The sequence below is a fragment of the Loxodonta africana genome, chromosome 13, assembly GCF_030014295.1.
Source record: "Loxodonta africana isolate mLoxAfr1 chromosome 13, mLoxAfr1.hap2, whole genome shotgun sequence".
NCBI lineage: Eukaryota > Metazoa > Chordata > Mammalia > Proboscidea > Elephantidae > Loxodonta > Loxodonta africana.
Genome location: NC_087354.1, coordinates 2,397,983 through 2,414,227, shown reverse-complemented (window position 1 = coordinate 2,414,227; position 16,245 = coordinate 2,397,983). Strand labels below are relative to the sequence as shown.

Genomic DNA, 16,245 nt, shown 5'->3' with positions numbered 1-16,245 from the left:
TGAAAGCTGGAGCCAGCTATCGGACTACTGAGTCGCTCATCCAGTTTCAAGATTCATGGGAAATGCGCCCTGCAAATCCTACGAGTCCAACCGCAACTGACACACGCGTTCAAATACAGCAAGTTGACCAGTCTCCTGTAGAGCTCTGAGCCATTCACATCTCATAAATGTCTCAGGAAAACACATTTTTCTAGTTGGCCGATTCTCCCCTTTCAGTAGGCCGTATCGGACTTGGACGCAGGCTATCGAAGATGACTCCAGCACACAGGTTTCAGGATTCTCTGATTCCTAAGTATCCACCCACGCACATCACCGCCACTTAGTCAACCAGGCAAGGTCAAGCAAACACCAGGGGACATGCCTCAGCTTTGTCAGCAAACCCTACTGCCTTTTGAGGTGTATCCTCACTTGCCTAAGTGTCAGATGGGGCCAGGGCAAATCACGGGAAATCCCTCACCTTTTGTCCTCGCAACGGTGAACTCCTCGGAGGCAGGTTGTGCTAAAGGACACAAAAAGAGGAAAGGAGCCAAGGAATCAGCCTGACCAAAATCGGCCACCCAGGTCTTTTGGATTACTTGGTGCAGGTGAAAGAAATCAAAATGGGAGTCCGCTCTAAAGAAGATCTGGAAGGCTGGGCCAAAGGACTTTCCCACAGGGCCTCAGCATAACCTCTCTGAGCATGATTTTTAGGTCATCATCTCTCTTCCAGACAGATTATGTCATCATTGACCCCAGCCATATCACTCCCCAGGAAAAATCCCCTGAGACCTGAAGATGCTTACCACAAATGTCTTCCTTCCACCCAGGAAGGACAGTGGATGAGAGCGTTCCCACATCATCTTCCAGTTTCCCGGGCAGTTGGCTTGACCCCCGTGAAAGCAGGACAAGACACATCGACCTCACTAACCCTTTGAAAAGGGGAAGTGGGTAAGACAGAGATCCCAGAGGAGAAACTCATTTCCCTAAGGCTATGCTTTCAGCCAGACATTCGCGAACACATGGACAAAATCAAGACAGCCATTTGCAACCCGCTGGGGAGTCTGCTGACCCATGACAGAAGGAGAGAATCATGCAATATTCAGAAGAAGGCAGAGAGGTCTCTGGATGTAGCACAAATTTTCAGGAGGACCCAGGCAAAAGGAGCCTTTGCAATTGATTAAGCCTGACTGATGTGTTGAAGGCTGCCAAATATGTGTCCACGGGCACTGTCCAATGTGTGCAGACTCCCGGGAAATGGCACGCAAGAGTCCCCAGCACCGGGGGATCTTCAAATCAGCTGGAGGACATTTAGAAAAGAATAGCTTTCCAAGAATTCTGCCAACACTTGTTAAAATTGCCACAGTCCTTCAACGCTTTCATTTCACCACTGAGCCATGGAGAGACACAATCGAATCTACCTCAGGCCCCAATAATCCCCAGAGAGGGATCACATCTCCTCCTGGATATCAAGCATCAGAGGATCCCGTGGGGCACACGGAAAAGGAGTTCTATGGAATCTCTACAAGATTCCAAAGATCTGTCAAGAAAATGATCTTTCCACATGTGGAAGGCAGCAGTTATGCCTGCATTTCCTGATTAGACTCTCAGCGGATCATGACCTCCTGTGGCATGAACCTGAAATGAGTCATGACGCTCGCGACCCACTTACCGAATGGGATTGAACCTGCCATTAGCTTTTTGACTCAGATATTGGTGCTGCTGCCTTTTCTTGAATGCTACAGCGAGGTATCAGGCTACTCAATTCTTCATCCAATACCGAGATGTCTGGGAAAGATGCCCTAGAGATCCTAAGAGTCCAGTCGCAACTGACACAGGCTTTCAACTCTGGCAAGTCTCTCTGGTTTCTCCAGTAGAGCTGCTACACACTCCCATCCCGTAAAGAGTTGAGAGTTGAAAATATTCTCAAACTTCCGTAGACATACCCGACTGGGAACCGGACTAGCAAAAATTACTCAAGTGGAAATTCTTCTAGGTCCCTGTGCTTCCTAACTATCCACCCGTGCATATCACCGCCACTTGGTCAATCGGTCAGGTCAAGCTCAAAGCAGGGGACACGTCTCAGCTTTTCCACAAAACCCGACTGCCTCTTGGGCTCCCTTTTCACTTGTCTAAGTATCACCAGAGACAAGGGAAAACCGTCGTCATTCACTCACCTTGAGTTCTTTCGGTGGTGAATCTCTTGAAAGCAGGTCTCTCTAAATGACAGAAAAAGAGGAAAAGAGCCAAGGAATCAGCATGGCCAAAATCGGTCAGGGAGGAGTTTTTGATCACTTGGTGGAGGAAAAAGGGATCACAACGGGGGTCCACTCTAAAGCAGATCATTCATGTTAGTGAAAAGGAGTTTCTCTCTGGGCCTCAGCGGGATCCTATTGAGCATGATTTTTATGTCATCATCTCTCTTCGAGACAAGTTGAGGTGTCTTCATTGACCCGAGACATCTCAATCCCCGGGAAAAATCACCTGAGTCTTCAAGTTCCTCACCACCGATATCGTCCATCCAGCCCGCAATCACGCAGGATGAGAAGGTTCCCACATCCTCTTCCGGTTTCCCGGGGAGTAGCTTGACCCTCATGAAAGCAGGAAAACAGGCTTCGACCTTGCAATCCTTTTAAGAAGGGCAAAGAAGTAAGTCAGACATCAGACGAGAGACATTCATTGCCTAACAGCTACGCTTTTTCCACATATAGCCCCAAGTATGGACAAAATCGAGACACACACTTCTGGCCCATTAGTGAGACTGCTGACCCTTGACAGAAAGGCAGACACGTGCCAGATCAAGACAAGGCATAGAGGACTCCGAATGGAGAAAAATACTCAGGAAGTCCCAGCCAAGAACAGGCTATTCATTTGATCAGCCCCGGCTAATGTCTACGAGGAAGCCAAATCTGTGTCCACAGGCACTGTTCCGTGCATGAGCACTTCCAGGAAATGACATCCAAGGGTTCCCAAAACTGGGGATCTTCAAATGAGCTGTGGGACACTCGGAAGAGGGCTTTCACCAAGAATTTGGCCCCAAATTCAACTAGGCATTTCCAGAGTTTGATTTCACCCTTGTGCCATGGAGAGACACAGTCCAGGCCACCTCATTCCCAAAGAATGGGAACACAGGGAACACATCTCCTCCTGTTTATCAACCATCAGAGGATTCCTTGGCACAAAGAGAGCAGGAGTCTTATGGAACCTCTACAGGATTCCAACCAACTCTGTAGGAGCAGTGATCTTTGCACATGTGCAAGGCAGCACTTACGCCTGCTTTCACTGTCCAGAGCTCCAGGGAAACATGACTTCCTGTGGCATGAACCTGAAAGTGCTCCTGACCCTCGTGTGCCCTTCACACCTGGCATCGACCCTGACTTTAGATTTTCTATGCACTTATCTGTGCAGCTACCTTCACTTGAAAGCTGGAGCCAGCTATCGGACTACTGAGTCGCTCATCCAGTTTCAAGATTCATGGGAAATGCGCCCTGCAAATCCTACGAGTCCAACCGCAACTGACACACGCATTCAAATACAGCAAGTTGACCAGTCTCCTGTAGAGCTCTGAGCCATTCACATCTCATAAATGTCTCAGGAAAACACATTTTTCTAGTTGGCCGATTCTCCCCTTTCAGTAGGCCGTATCGGACTTGGACGCAGGCTATCGAAGATGACTCCAGCACACAGGTTTCAGGATTCTCTGATTCCTAAGTATCCACCCACGCACATCACCGCCACTTAGTCAACCAGGCAAGGTCAAGCAAACACCAGGGGACATGCCTCAGCTTTGTCAGCAAACCCTACTGCCTTTTGAGGTGTATCCTCACTTGCCTAAGTGTCAGATGGGGCCAGGGCAAATCACGGGAAATCCCTCACCTTTTGTCCTCGCAACGGTGAACTCCTCGGAGGCAGGTTGTGCTAAAGGACACAAAAAGAGGAAAGGAGCCAAGGAATCAGCCTGACCAAAATCGGCCACCCAGGTCTTTTGGATTACTTGGTGCAGGTGAAAGAAATCAAAATGGGAGTCCGCTCTAAAGAAGATCTGGAAGGCTGGGCCAAAGGACTTTCCCACAGGGCCTCAGCATAACCTCTCTGAGCATGATTTTTAGGTCATCATCTCTCTTCCAGACAGATTATGTCATCATTGACCCCAGCCATATCACTCCCCAGGAAAAATCCCCTGAGACCTGAAGATGCTTACCACAAATGTCTTCCTTCCACCCAGGAAGGACAGTGGATGAGAGCGTTCCCACATCATCTTCCAGTTTCCCGGGCAGTTGGCTTGACCCCCGTGAAAGCAGGACAAGACACATCGACCTCACTAACCCTTTGAAAAGGGGAAGTGGGTAAGACAGAGATCCCAGAGGAGAAACTCATTTCCCTAAGGCTATGCTTTCAGCCAGACATTCGCGAACACATGGACAAAATCAAGACAGCCATTTGCAACCCGCTGGGGAGTCTGCTGACCCATGACAGAAGGAGAGAATCATGCAATATTCAGAAGAAGGCAGAGAGGTCTCTGGATGTAGCACAAATTTTCAGGAGGACCCAGGCAAAAGGAGCCTTTGCAATTGATTAAGCCTGACTGATGTGTTGAAGGCTGCCAAATATGTGTCCACGGGCACTGTCCAATGTGTGCAGACTCCCGGGAAATGGCACGCAAGAGTCCCCAGCACCGGGGGATCTTCAAATCAGCTGGAGGACATTTAGAAAAGAATAGCTTTCCAAGAATTCTGCCAACACTTGTTAAAATTGCCACAGTCCTTCAACGCTTTCATTTCACCACTGAGCCATGGAGAGACACAATCGAATCTACCTCAGGCCCCAATAATCCCCAGAGAGGGATCACATCTCCTCCTGGATATCAAGCATCAGAGGATCCCGTGGGGCACACGGAAAAGGAGTTCTATGGAATCTCTACAAGATTCCAAAGATCTGTCAAGAAAATGATCTTTCCACATGTGGAAGGCAGCAGTTATGCCTGCATTTCCTGATTAGACTCTCAGCGGATCATGACCTCCTGTGGCATGAACCTGAAATGAGTCATGACGCTCGCGACCCACTTACCGAATGGGATTGAACCTGCCATTAGCTTTTTGACTCAGATATTGGTGCTGCTGCCTTTTCTTGAATGCTACAGCGAGGTATCAGGCTACTCAATTCTTCATCCAATACCGAGATGTCTGGGAAAGATGCCCTAGAGATCCTAAGAGTCCAGTCGCAACTGACACAGGCTTTCAACTCTGGCAAGTCTCTCTGGTTTCTCCAGTAGAGCTGCTACACACTCCCATCCCGTAAAGAGTTGAGAGTTGAAAATATTCTCAAACTTCCGTAGACATACCCGACTGGGAACCGGACTAGCAAAAATTACTCAAGTGGAAATTCTTCTAGGTCCCTGTGCTTCCTAACTATCCACCCGTGCATATCACCGCCACTTGGTCAATCGGTCAGGTCAAGCTCAAAGCAGGGGACACGTCTCAGCTTTTCCACAAAACCCGACTGCCTCTTGGGCTCCCTTTTCACTTGTCTAAGTATCACCAGAGACAAGGGAAAACCGTCGTCATTCACTCACCTTGAGTTCTTTCGGTGGTGAATCTCTTGAAAGCAGGTCTCTCTAAATGACAGAAAAAGAGGAAAAGAGCCAAGGAATCAGCATGGCCAAAATCGGTCAGGGAGGAGTTTTTGATCACTTGGTGGAGGAAAAAGGGATCACAACGGGGGTCCACTCTAAAGCAGATCATTCATGTTAGTGAAAAGGAGTTTCTCTCTGGGCCTCAGCGGGATCCTATTGAGCATGATTTTTATGTCATCATCTCTCTTCGAGACAAGTTGAGGTGTCTTCATTGACCCGAGACATCTCAATCCCCGGGAAAAATCACCTGAGTCTTCAAGTTCCTCACCACCGATATCGTCCATCCAGCCCGCAATCACGCAGGATGAGAAGGTTCCCACATCCTCTTCCGGTTTCCCGGGGAGTAGCTTGACCCTCATGAAAGCAGGAAAACAGGCTTCGACCTTGCAATCCTTTTAAGAAGGGCAAAGAAGTAAGTCAGACATCAGACGAGAGACATTCATTGCCTAACAGCTACGCTTTTTCCACATATAGCCCCAAGTATGGACAAAATCGAGACACACACTTCTGGCCCATTAGTGAGACTGCTGACCCTTGACAGAAAGGCAGACACGTGCCAGATCAAGACAAGGCATAGAGGACTCCGAATGGAGAAAAATACTCAGGAAGTCCCAGCCAAGAACAGGCTATTCATTTGATCAGCCCCGGCTAATGTCTACGAGGAAGCCAAATCTGTGTCCACAGGCACTGTTCCGTGCATGAGCACTTCCAGGAAATGACATCCAAGGGTTCCCAAAACTGGGGATCTTCAAATGAGCTGTGGGACACTCGGAAGAGGGCTTTCACCAAGAATTTGGCCCCAAATTCAACTAGGCATTTCCAGAGTTTGATTTCACCCTTGTGCCATGGAGAGACACAGTCCAGGCCACCTCATTCCCAAAGAATGGGAACACAGGGAACACATCTCCTCCTGTTTATCAACCATCAGAGGATTCCTTGGCACAAAGAGAGCAGGAGTCTTATGGAACCTCTACAGGATTCCAACCAACTCTGTAGGAGCAGTGATCTTTGCACATGTGCAAGGCAGCACTTACGCCTGCTTTCACTGTCCAGAGCTCCAGGGAAACATGACTTCCTGTGGCATGAACCTGAAAGTGCTCCTGACCCTCGTGTGCCCTTCACACCTGGCATCGACCCTGACTTTAGATTTTCTATGCACTTATCTGTGCAGCTACCTTCACTTGAAAGCTGGAGCCAGCTATCGGACTACTGAGTCGCTCATCCAGTTTCAAGATTCATGGGAAATGCGCCCTGCAAATCCTACGAGTCCAACCGCAACTGACACACGCGTTCAAATACAGCAAGTTGACCAGTCTCCTGTAGAGCTCTGAGCCATTCACATCTCATAAATGTCTCAGGAAAACACATTTTTCTAGTTGGCCGATTCTCCCCTTTCAGTAGGCCGTATCGGACTTGGACGCAGGCTATCGAAGATGACTCCAGCACACAGGTTTCAGGATTCTCTGATTCCTAAGTATCCACCCACGCACATCACCGCCACTTAGTCAACCAGGCAAGGTCAAGCAAACACCAGGGGACATGCCTCAGCTTTGTCAGCAAACCCTACTGCCTTTTGAGGTGTATCCTCACTTGCCTAAGTGTCAGATGGGGCCAGGGCAAATCACGGGAAATCCCTCACCTTTTGTCCTCGCAACGGTGAACTCCTCGGAGGCAGGTTGTGCTAAAGGACACAAAAAGAGGAAAGGAGCCAAGGAATCAGCCTGACCAAAATCGGCCACCCAGGTCTTTTGGATTACTTGGTGCAGGTGAAAGAAATCAAAATGGGAGTCCGCTCTAAAGAAGATCTGGAAGGCTGGGCCAAAGGACTTTCCCACAGGGCCTCAGCATAACCTCTCTGAGCATGATTTTTAGGTCATCATCTCTCTTCCAGACAGATTATGTCATCATTGACCCCAGCCATATCACTCCCCAGGAAAAATCCCCTGAGACCTGAAGATGCTTACCACAAATGTCTTCCTTCCACCCAGGAAGGACAGTGGATGAGAGCGTTCCCACATCATCTTCCAGTTTCCCGGGCAGTTGGCTTGACCCCCGTGAAAGCAGGACAAGACACATCGACCTCACTAACCCTTTGAAAAGGGGAAGTGGGTAAGACAGAGATCCCAGAGGAGAAACTCATTTCCCTAAGGCTATGCTTTCAGCCAGACATTCGCGAACACATGGACAAAATCAAGACAGCCATTTGCAACCCGCTGGGGAGTCTGCTGACCCATGACAGAAGGAGAGAATCATGCAATATTCAGAAGAAGGCATAGAGGTCTCTGGATGTAGCACAAATTTTCAGGAGGACCCAGGCAAAAGGAGCCTTTGCAATTGATTAAGCCTGACTGATGTGTTGAAGGCTGCCAAATATGTGTCCACGGGCACTGTCCAATGTGTGCAGACTCCCGGGAAATGGCACCCAAGAGTCCCCAGCACCGGGGGATCTTCAAATCAGCTGGAGGACATTTAGAAAAGAATAGCTTTCCAAGAATTCTGCCAACACTTGTTAAAATTGCCACAGTCCTTCAACGCTTTCATTTCACCACTGAGCCATGGAGAGACACAATCGAATCTACCTCAGGCCCCAATAATCCCCAGAGAGGGATCACATCTCCTCCTGGATATCAAGCATCAGAGGATCCCGTGGGGCACACGGAAAAGGAGTTCTATGGAATCTCTACAAGATTCCAAAGATCTGTCAAGAAAATGATCTTTCCACATGTGGAAGGCAGCAGTTATGCCTGCATTTCCTGATTAGACTCTCAGCGGATCATGACCTCCTGTGGCATGAACCTGAAATGAGTCATGACGCTCGCGACCCACTTACCGAATGGGATTGAACCTGCCATTAGCTTTTTGACTCAGATATTGGTGCTGCTGCCTTTTCTTGAATGCTACAGCGAGGTATCAGGCTACTCAATTCTTCATCCAATACCGAGATGTCTGGGAAAGATGCCCTAGAGATCCTAAGAGTCCAGTCGCAACTGACACAGGCTTTCAACTCTGGCAAGTCTCTCTGGTTTCTCCAGTAGAGCTGCTACACACTCCCATCCCGTAAAGAGTTGAGAGTTGAAAATATTCTCAAACTTCCGTAGACATACCCGACTGGGAACCGGACTAGCAAAAATTACTCAAGTGGAAATTCTTCTAGGTCCCTGTGCTTCCTAACTATCCACCCGTGCATATCACCGCCACTTGGTCAATCGGTCAGGTCAAGCTCAAAGCAGGGGACACGTCTCAGCTTTTCCACAAAACCCGACTGCCTCTTGGGCTCCCTTTTCACTTGTCTAAGTATCACCAGAGACAAGGGAAAACCGTCGTCATTCACTCACCTTGAGTTCTTTCGGTGGTGAATCTCTTGAAAGCAGGTCTCTCTAAATGACAGAAAAAGAGGAAAAGAGCCAAGGAATCAGCATGGCCAAAATCGGTCAGGGAGGAGTTTTTGATCACTTGGTGGAGGAAAAAGGGATCACAACGGGGGTCCACTCTAAAGCAGATCATTCATGTTAGTGAAAAGGAGTTTCTCTCTGGGCCTCAGCGGGATCCTATTGAGCATGATTTTTATGTCATCATCTCTCTTCGAGACAAGTTGAGGTGTCTTCATTGACCCGAGACATCTCAATCCCCGGGAAAAATCACCTGAGTCTTCAAGTTCCTCACCACCGATATCGTCCATCCAGCCCGCAATCACGCAGGATGAGAAGGTTCCCACATCCTCTTCCGGTTTCCCGGGGAGTAGCTTGACCCTCATGAAAGCAGGAAAACAGGCTTCGACCTTGCAATCCTTTTAAGAAGGGCAAAGAAGTAAGTCAGACATCAGACGAGAGACATTCATTGCCTAACAGCTACGCTTTTTCCACATATAGCCCCAAGTATGGACAAAATCGAGACACACACTTCTCGCCCATTAGTGAGACTGCTGACCCTTGACAGAAAGGCAGACACGTGCCAGATCAAGACAAGGCATAGAGGACTCCGAATGGAGAAAAATACTCAGGAAGTCCCAGCCAAGAACAGGCTATTCATTTGATCAGCCCCGGCTAATGTCTACGAGGAAGCCAAATCTGTGTCCACAGGCACTGTTCCGTGCACGAGCACTTCCAGGAAATGACATCCAAGGGTTCCCAAAACTGGGGATCTTCAAATGAGCTGTGGGACACTCGGAAGAGGGCTTTCACCAAGAATTTGGCCCCAAATTCAACTAGGCATTTCCAGAGTTTGATTTCACCCTTGTGCCATGGAGAGACACAGTCCAGGCCACCTCATTCCCAAAGAATGGGAACACAGGGAACACATCTCCTCCTGTTTATCAACCATCAGAGGATTCCTTGGCACAAAGAGAGCAGGAGTCTTATGGAACCTCTACAGGATTCCAACCAACTCTGTAGGAGCAGTGATCTTTGCACATGTGCAAGGCAGCACTTACGCCTGCTTTCACTGTCCAGAGCTCCAGGGAAACATGACTTCCTGTGGCATGAACCTGAAAGTGCTCCTGACCCTCGTGTGCCCTTCACACCTGGCATCGACCCTGACTTTAGATTTTCTATGCACTTATCTGTGCAGCTACCTTCACTTGAAAGCTGGAGCCAGCTATCGGACTACTGAGTCGCTCATCCAGTTTCAAGATTCATGGGAAATGCGCCCTGCAAATCCTACGAGTCCAACCGCAACTGACACACGCGTTCAAATACAGCAAGTTGACCAGTCTCCTGTAGAGCTCTGAGCCATTCACATCTCATAAATGTCTCAGGAAAACACATTTTTCTAGTTGGCCGATTCTCCCCTTTCAGTAGGCCGTATCGGACTTGGACGCAGGCTATCGAAGATGACTCCAGCACACAGGTTTCAGGATTCTCTGATTCCTAAGTATCCACCCACGCACATCACCGCCACTTAGTCAACCAGGCAAGGTCAAGCAAACACCAGGGGACATGCCTCAGCTTTGTCAGCAAACCCTACTGCCTTTTGAGGTGTATCCTCACTTGCCTAAGTGTCAGATGGGGCCAGGGCAAATCACGGGAAATCCCTCACCTTTTGTCCTCGCAACGGTGAACTCCTCGGAGGCAGGTTGTGCTAAAGGACACAAAAAGAGGAAAGGAGCCAAGGAATCAGCCTGACCAAAATCGGCCACCCAGGTCTTTTGGATTACTTGGTGCAGGTGAAAGAAATCAAAATGGGAGTCCGCTCTAAAGAAGATCTGGAAGGCTGGGCCAAAGGACTTTCCCACAGGGCCTCAGCATAACCTCTCTGAGCATGATTTTTAGGTCATCATCTCTCTTCCAGACAGATTATGTCATCATTGACCCCAGCCATATCACTCCCCAGGAAAAATCCCCTGAGACCTGAAGATGCTTACCACAAATGTCTTCCTTCCACCCAGGAAGGACAGTGGATGAGAGCGTTCCCACATCATCTTCCAGTTTCCCGGGCAGTTGGCTTGACCCCCGTGAAAGCAGGACAAGACACATCGACCTCACTAACCCTTTGAAAAGGGGAAGTGGGTAAGACAGAGATCCCAGAGGAGAAACTCATTTCCCTAAGGCTATGCTTTCAGCCAGACATTCGCGAACACATGGACAAAATCAAGACAGCCATTTGCAACCCGCTGGGGAGTCTGCTGACCCATGACAGAAGGAGAGAATCATGCAATATTCAGAAGAAGGCAGAGAGGTCTCTGGATGTAGCACAAATTTTCAGGAGGACCCAGGCAAAAGGAGCCTTTGCAATTGATTAAGCCTGACTGATGTGTTGAAGGCTGCCAAATATGTGTCCACGGGCACTGTCCAATGTGTGCAGACTCCCGGGAAATGGCACGCAAGAGTCCCCAGCACCGGGGGATCTTCAAATCAGCTGGAGGACATTTAGAAAAGAATAGCTTTCCAAGAATTCTGCCAACACTTGTTAAAATTGCCACAGTCCTTCAACGCTTTCATTTCACCACTGAGCCATGGAGAGACACAATCGAATCTACCTCAGGCCCCAATAATCCCCAGAGAGGGATCACATCTCCTCCTGGATATCAAGCATCAGAGGATCCCGTGGGGCACACGGAAAAGGAGTTCTATGGAATCTCTACAAGATTCCAAAGATCTGTCAAGAAAATGATCTTTCCACATGTGGAAGGCAGCAGTTATGCCTGCATTTCCTGATTAGACTCTCAGCGGATCATGACCTCCTGTGGCATGAACCTGAAATGAGTCATGACGCTCGCGACCCACTTACCGAATGGGATTGAACCTGCCATTAGCTTTTTGACTCAGATATTGGTGCTGCTGCCTTTTCTTGAATGCTACAGCGAGGTATCAGGCTACTCAATTCTTCATCCAATACCGAGATGTCTGGGAAAGATGCCCTAGAGATCCTAAGAGTCCAGTCGCAACTGACACAGGCTTTCAACTCTGGCAAGTCTCTCTGGTTTCTCCAGTAGAGCTGCTACACACTCCCATCCCGTAAAGAGTTGAGAGTTGAAAATATTCTCAAACTTCCGTAGACATACCCGACTGGGAACCGGACTAGCAAAAATTACTCAAGTGGAAATTCTTCTAGGTCCCTGTGCTTCCTAACTATCCACCCGTGCATATCACCGCCACTTGGTCAATCGGTCAGGTCAAGCTCAAAGCAGGGGACACGTCTCAGCTTTTCCACAAAACCCGACTGCCTCTTGGGCTCCCTTTTCACTTGTCTAAGTATCACCAGAGACAAGGGAAAACCGTCGTCATTCACTCACCTTGAGTTCTTTCGGTGGTGAATCTCTTGAAAGCAGGTCTCTCTAAATGACAGAAAAAGAGGAAAAGAGCCAAGGAATCAGCATGGCCAAAATCGGTCAGGGAGGAGTTTTTGATCACTTGGTGGAGGAAAAAGGGATCACAACGGGGGTCCACTCTAAAGCAGATCATTCATGTTAGTGAAAAGGAGTTTCTCTCTGGGCCTCAGCGGGATCCTATTGAGCATGATTTTTATGTCATCATCTCTCTTCGAGACAAGTTGAGGTGTCTTCATTGACCCGAGACATCTCAATCCCCGGGAAAAATCACCTGAGTCTTCAAGTTCCTCACCACCGATATCGTCCATCCAGCCCGCAATCACGCAGGATGAGAAGGTTCCCACATCCTCTTCCGGTTTCCCGGGGAGTAGCTTGACCCTCATGAAAGCAGGAAAACAGGCTTCGACCTTGCAATCCTTTTAAGAAGGGCAAAGAAGTAAGTCAGACATCAGACGAGAGACATTCATTGCCTAACAGCTACGCTTTTTCCACATATAGCCCCAAGTATGGACAAAATCGAGACACACACTTCTGGCCCATTAGTGAGACTGCTGACCCTTGACAGAAAGGCAGACACGTGCCAGATCAAGACAAGGCATAGAGGACTCCGAATGGAGAAAAATACTCAGGAAGTCCCAGCCAAGAACAGGCTATTCATTTGATCAGCCCCGGCTAATGTCTACGAGGAAGCCAAATCTGTGTCCACAGGCACTGTTCCGTGCACGAGCACTTCCAGGAAATGACATCCAAGGGTTCCCAAAACTGGGGATCTTCAAATGAGCTGTGGGACACTCGGAAGAGGGCTTTCACCAAGAATTTGGCCCCAAATTCAACTAGGCATTTCCAGAGTTTGATTTCACCCTTGTGCCATGGAGAGACACAGTCCAGGCCACCTCATTCCCAAAGAATGGGAACACAGGGAACACATCTCCTCCTGTTTATCAACCATCAGAGGATTCCTTGGCACAAAGAGAGCAGGAGTCTTATGGAACCTCTACAGGATTCCAACCAACTCTGTAGGAGCAGTGATCTTTGCACATGTGCAAGGCAGCACTTACGCCTGCTTTCACTGTCCAGAGCTCCAGGGAAACATGACTTCCTGTGGCATGAACCTGAAAGTGCTCCTGACCCTCGTGTGCCCTTCACACCTGGCATCGACCCTGACTTTAGATTTTCTATGCACTTATCTGTGCAGCTACCTTCACTTGAAAGCTGGAGCCAGCTATCGGACTACTGAGTCGCTCATCCAGTTTCAAGATTCATGGGAAATGCGCCCTGCAAATCCTACGAGTCCAACCGCAACTGACACACGCATTCAAATACAGCAAGTTGACCAGTCTCCTGTAGAGCTCTGAGCCATTCACATCTCATAAATGTCTCAGGAAAACACATTTTTCTAGTTGGCCGATTCTCCCCTTTCAGTAGGCCGTATCGGACTTGGACGCAGGCTATCGAAGATGACTCCAGCACACAGGTTTCAGGATTCTCTGATTCCTAAGTATCCACCCACGCACATCACCGCCACTTAGTCAACCAGGCAAGGTCAAGCAAACACCAGGGGACATGCCTCAGCTTTGTCAGCAAACCCTACTGCCTTTTGAGGTGTATCCTCACTTGCCTAAGTGTCAGATGGGGCCAGGGCAAATCACGGGAAATCCCTCACCTTTTGTCCTCGCAACGGTGAACTCCTCGGAGGCAGGTTGTGCTAAAGGACACAAAAAGAGGAAAGGAGCCAAGGAATCAGCCTGACCAAAATCGGCCACCCAGGTCTTTTGGATTACTTGGTGCAGGTGAAAGAAATCAAAATGGGAGTCCGCTCTAAAGAAGATCTGGAAGGCTGGGCCAAAGGACTTTCCCACAGGGCCTCAGCATAACCTCTCTGAGCATGATTTTTAGGTCATCATCTCTCTTCCAGACAGATTATGTCATCATTGACCCCAGCCATATCACTCCCCAGGAAAAATCCCCTGAGACCTGAAGATGCTTACCACAAATGTCTTCCTTCCACCCAGGAAGGACAGTGGATGAGAGCGTTCCCACATCATCTTCCAGTTTCCCGGGCAGTTGGCTTGACCCCCGTGAAAGCAGGACAAGACACATCGACCTCACTAACCCTTTGAAAAGGGGAAGTGGGTAAGACAGAGATCCCAGAGGAGAAACTCATTTCCCTAAGGCTATGCTTTCAGCCAGACATTCGCGAACACATGGACAAAATCAAGACAGCCATTTGCAACCCGCTGGGGAGTCTGCTGACCCATGACAGAAGGAGAGAATCATGCAATATTCAGAAGAAGGCAGAGAGGTCTCTGGATGTAGCACAAATTTTCAGGAGGACCCAGGCAAAAGGAGCCTTTGCAATTGATTAAGCCTGACTGATGTGTTGAAGGCTGCCAAATATGTGTCCACGGGCACTGTCCAATGTGTGCAGACTCCCGGGAAATGGCACGCAAGAGTCCCCAGCACCGGGGGATCTTCAAATCAGCTGGAGGACATTTAGAAAAGAATAGCTTTCCAAGAATTCTGCCAACACTTGTTAAAATTGCCACAGTCCTTCAACGCTTTCATTTCACCACTGAGCCATGGAGAGACACAATCGAATCTACCTCAGGCCCCAATAATCCCCAGAGAGGGATCACATCTCCTCCTGGATATCAAGCATCAGAGGATCCCGTGGGGCACACGGAAAAGGAGTTCTATGGAATCTCTACAAGATTCCAAAGATCTGTCAAGAAAATGATCTTTCCACATGTGGAAGGCAGCAGTTATGCCTGCATTTCCTGATTAGACTCTCAGCGGATCATGACCTCCTGTGGCATGAACCTGAAATGAGTCATGACGCTCGCGACCCACTTACCGAATGGGATTGAACCTGCCATTAGCTTTTTGACTCAGATATTGGTGCTGCTGCCTTTTCTTGAATGCTACAGCGAGGTATCAGGCTACTCAATTCTTCATCCAATACCGAGATGTCTGGGAAAGATGCCCTAGAGATCCTAAGAGTCCAGTCGCAACTGACACAGGCTTTCAACTCTGGCAAGTCTCTCTGGTTTCTCCAGTAGAGCTGCTACACACTCCCATCCCGTAAAGAGTTGAGAGTTGAAAATATTCTCAAACTTCCGTAGACATACCCGACTGGGAACCGGACTAGCAAAAATTACTCAAGTGGAAATTCTTCTAGGTCCCTGTGCTTCCTAACTATCCACCCGTGCATATCACCGCCACTTGGTCAATCGGTCAGGTCAAGCTCAAAGCAGGGGACACGTCTCAGCTTTTCCACAAAACCCGACTGCCTCTTGGGCTCCCTTTTCACTTGTCTAAGTATCACCAGAGACAAGGGAAAACCGTCGTCATTCACTCACCTTGAGTTCTTTCGGTGGTGAATCTCTTGAAAGCAGGTCTCTCTAAATGACAGAAAAAGAGGAAAAGAGCCAAGGAATCAGCATGGCCAAAATCGGTCAGGGAGGAGTTTTTGATCACTTGGTGGAGGAAAAAGGGATCACAACGGGGGTCCACTCTAAAGCAGATCATTCATGTTAGTGAAAAGGAGTTTCTCTCTGGGCCTCAGCGGGATCCTATTGAGCATGATTTTTATGTCATCATCTCTCTTCGAGACAAGTTGAGGTGTCTTCATTGACCCGAGACATCTCAATCCCCGGGAAAAATCACCTGAGTCTTCAAGTTCCTCACCACCGATATCGTCCATCCAGCCCGCAATCACGCAGGATGAGAAGGTTCCCACATCCTCTTCCGGTTTCCCGGGGAGTAGCTTGACCCTCATGAAAGCAGGAAAACAGGCTTCGACCTTGCAATCCTTTTAAGAAGGGCAAAGAAGTAAGTCAGACATCAGACGAGAGACATTCATTGCCTAACA

The 16,245-nt window shown here is 48.7% G+C and overlaps 10 non-coding genes across 10 annotated transcripts; all 10 read right to left on the bottom strand.

The window, feature by feature from the left end:
• Positions 1 to 654: 654 nt before the first annotated feature.
• LOC135227521 (small nucleolar RNA SNORD115) lies at positions 655 to 732 on the bottom strand. The gene has a single exon (XR_010317684.1). It is a non-coding gene; the product is annotated as a small nucleolar RNA SNORD115 (small nucleolar RNA).
• Positions 733 to 2,350: 1,618 nt separating this feature from the next.
• Positions 2,351 to 2,431, bottom strand: LOC135227313 (small nucleolar RNA SNORD115). The gene has a single exon (XR_010317479.1). It is a non-coding gene; the product is annotated as a small nucleolar RNA SNORD115 (small nucleolar RNA).
• A 1,618-nt stretch (positions 2,432 to 4,049) lies between these two features.
• Positions 4,050 to 4,127, bottom strand: LOC135227520 (small nucleolar RNA SNORD115). The gene has a single exon (XR_010317683.1). It is a non-coding gene; the product is annotated as a small nucleolar RNA SNORD115 (small nucleolar RNA).
• Positions 4,128 to 5,745: 1,618 nt separating this feature from the next.
• On the bottom strand, positions 5,746 to 5,826 carry LOC135227312 (small nucleolar RNA SNORD115). Its single transcript, XR_010317478.1, has one exon. It is a non-coding gene; the product is annotated as a small nucleolar RNA SNORD115 (small nucleolar RNA).
• A 1,618-nt stretch (positions 5,827 to 7,444) lies between these two features.
• Positions 7,445 to 7,522, bottom strand: LOC135227519 (small nucleolar RNA SNORD115). The gene has a single exon (XR_010317682.1). It is a non-coding gene; the product is annotated as a small nucleolar RNA SNORD115 (small nucleolar RNA).
• Positions 7,523 to 9,140: 1,618 nt separating this feature from the next.
• Positions 9,141 to 9,221, bottom strand: LOC135227311 (small nucleolar RNA SNORD115). Its single transcript, XR_010317477.1, has one exon. It is a non-coding gene; the product is annotated as a small nucleolar RNA SNORD115 (small nucleolar RNA).
• A 1,618-nt stretch (positions 9,222 to 10,839) lies between these two features.
• LOC135227518 (small nucleolar RNA SNORD115) lies at positions 10,840 to 10,917 on the bottom strand. Its single transcript, XR_010317681.1, has one exon. It is a non-coding gene; the product is annotated as a small nucleolar RNA SNORD115 (small nucleolar RNA).
• A 1,618-nt stretch (positions 10,918 to 12,535) lies between these two features.
• On the bottom strand, positions 12,536 to 12,616 carry LOC135227310 (small nucleolar RNA SNORD115). The gene has a single exon (XR_010317476.1). It is a non-coding gene; the product is annotated as a small nucleolar RNA SNORD115 (small nucleolar RNA).
• Positions 12,617 to 14,234: 1,618 nt separating this feature from the next.
• On the bottom strand, positions 14,235 to 14,312 carry LOC135227517 (small nucleolar RNA SNORD115). Its single transcript, XR_010317680.1, has one exon. It is a non-coding gene; the product is annotated as a small nucleolar RNA SNORD115 (small nucleolar RNA).
• A 1,618-nt stretch (positions 14,313 to 15,930) lies between these two features.
• On the bottom strand, positions 15,931 to 16,011 carry LOC135227309 (small nucleolar RNA SNORD115). Its single transcript, XR_010317475.1, has one exon. It is a non-coding gene; the product is annotated as a small nucleolar RNA SNORD115 (small nucleolar RNA).
• Between the last annotated feature and the right edge of the window lie 234 nt (positions 16,012 to 16,245).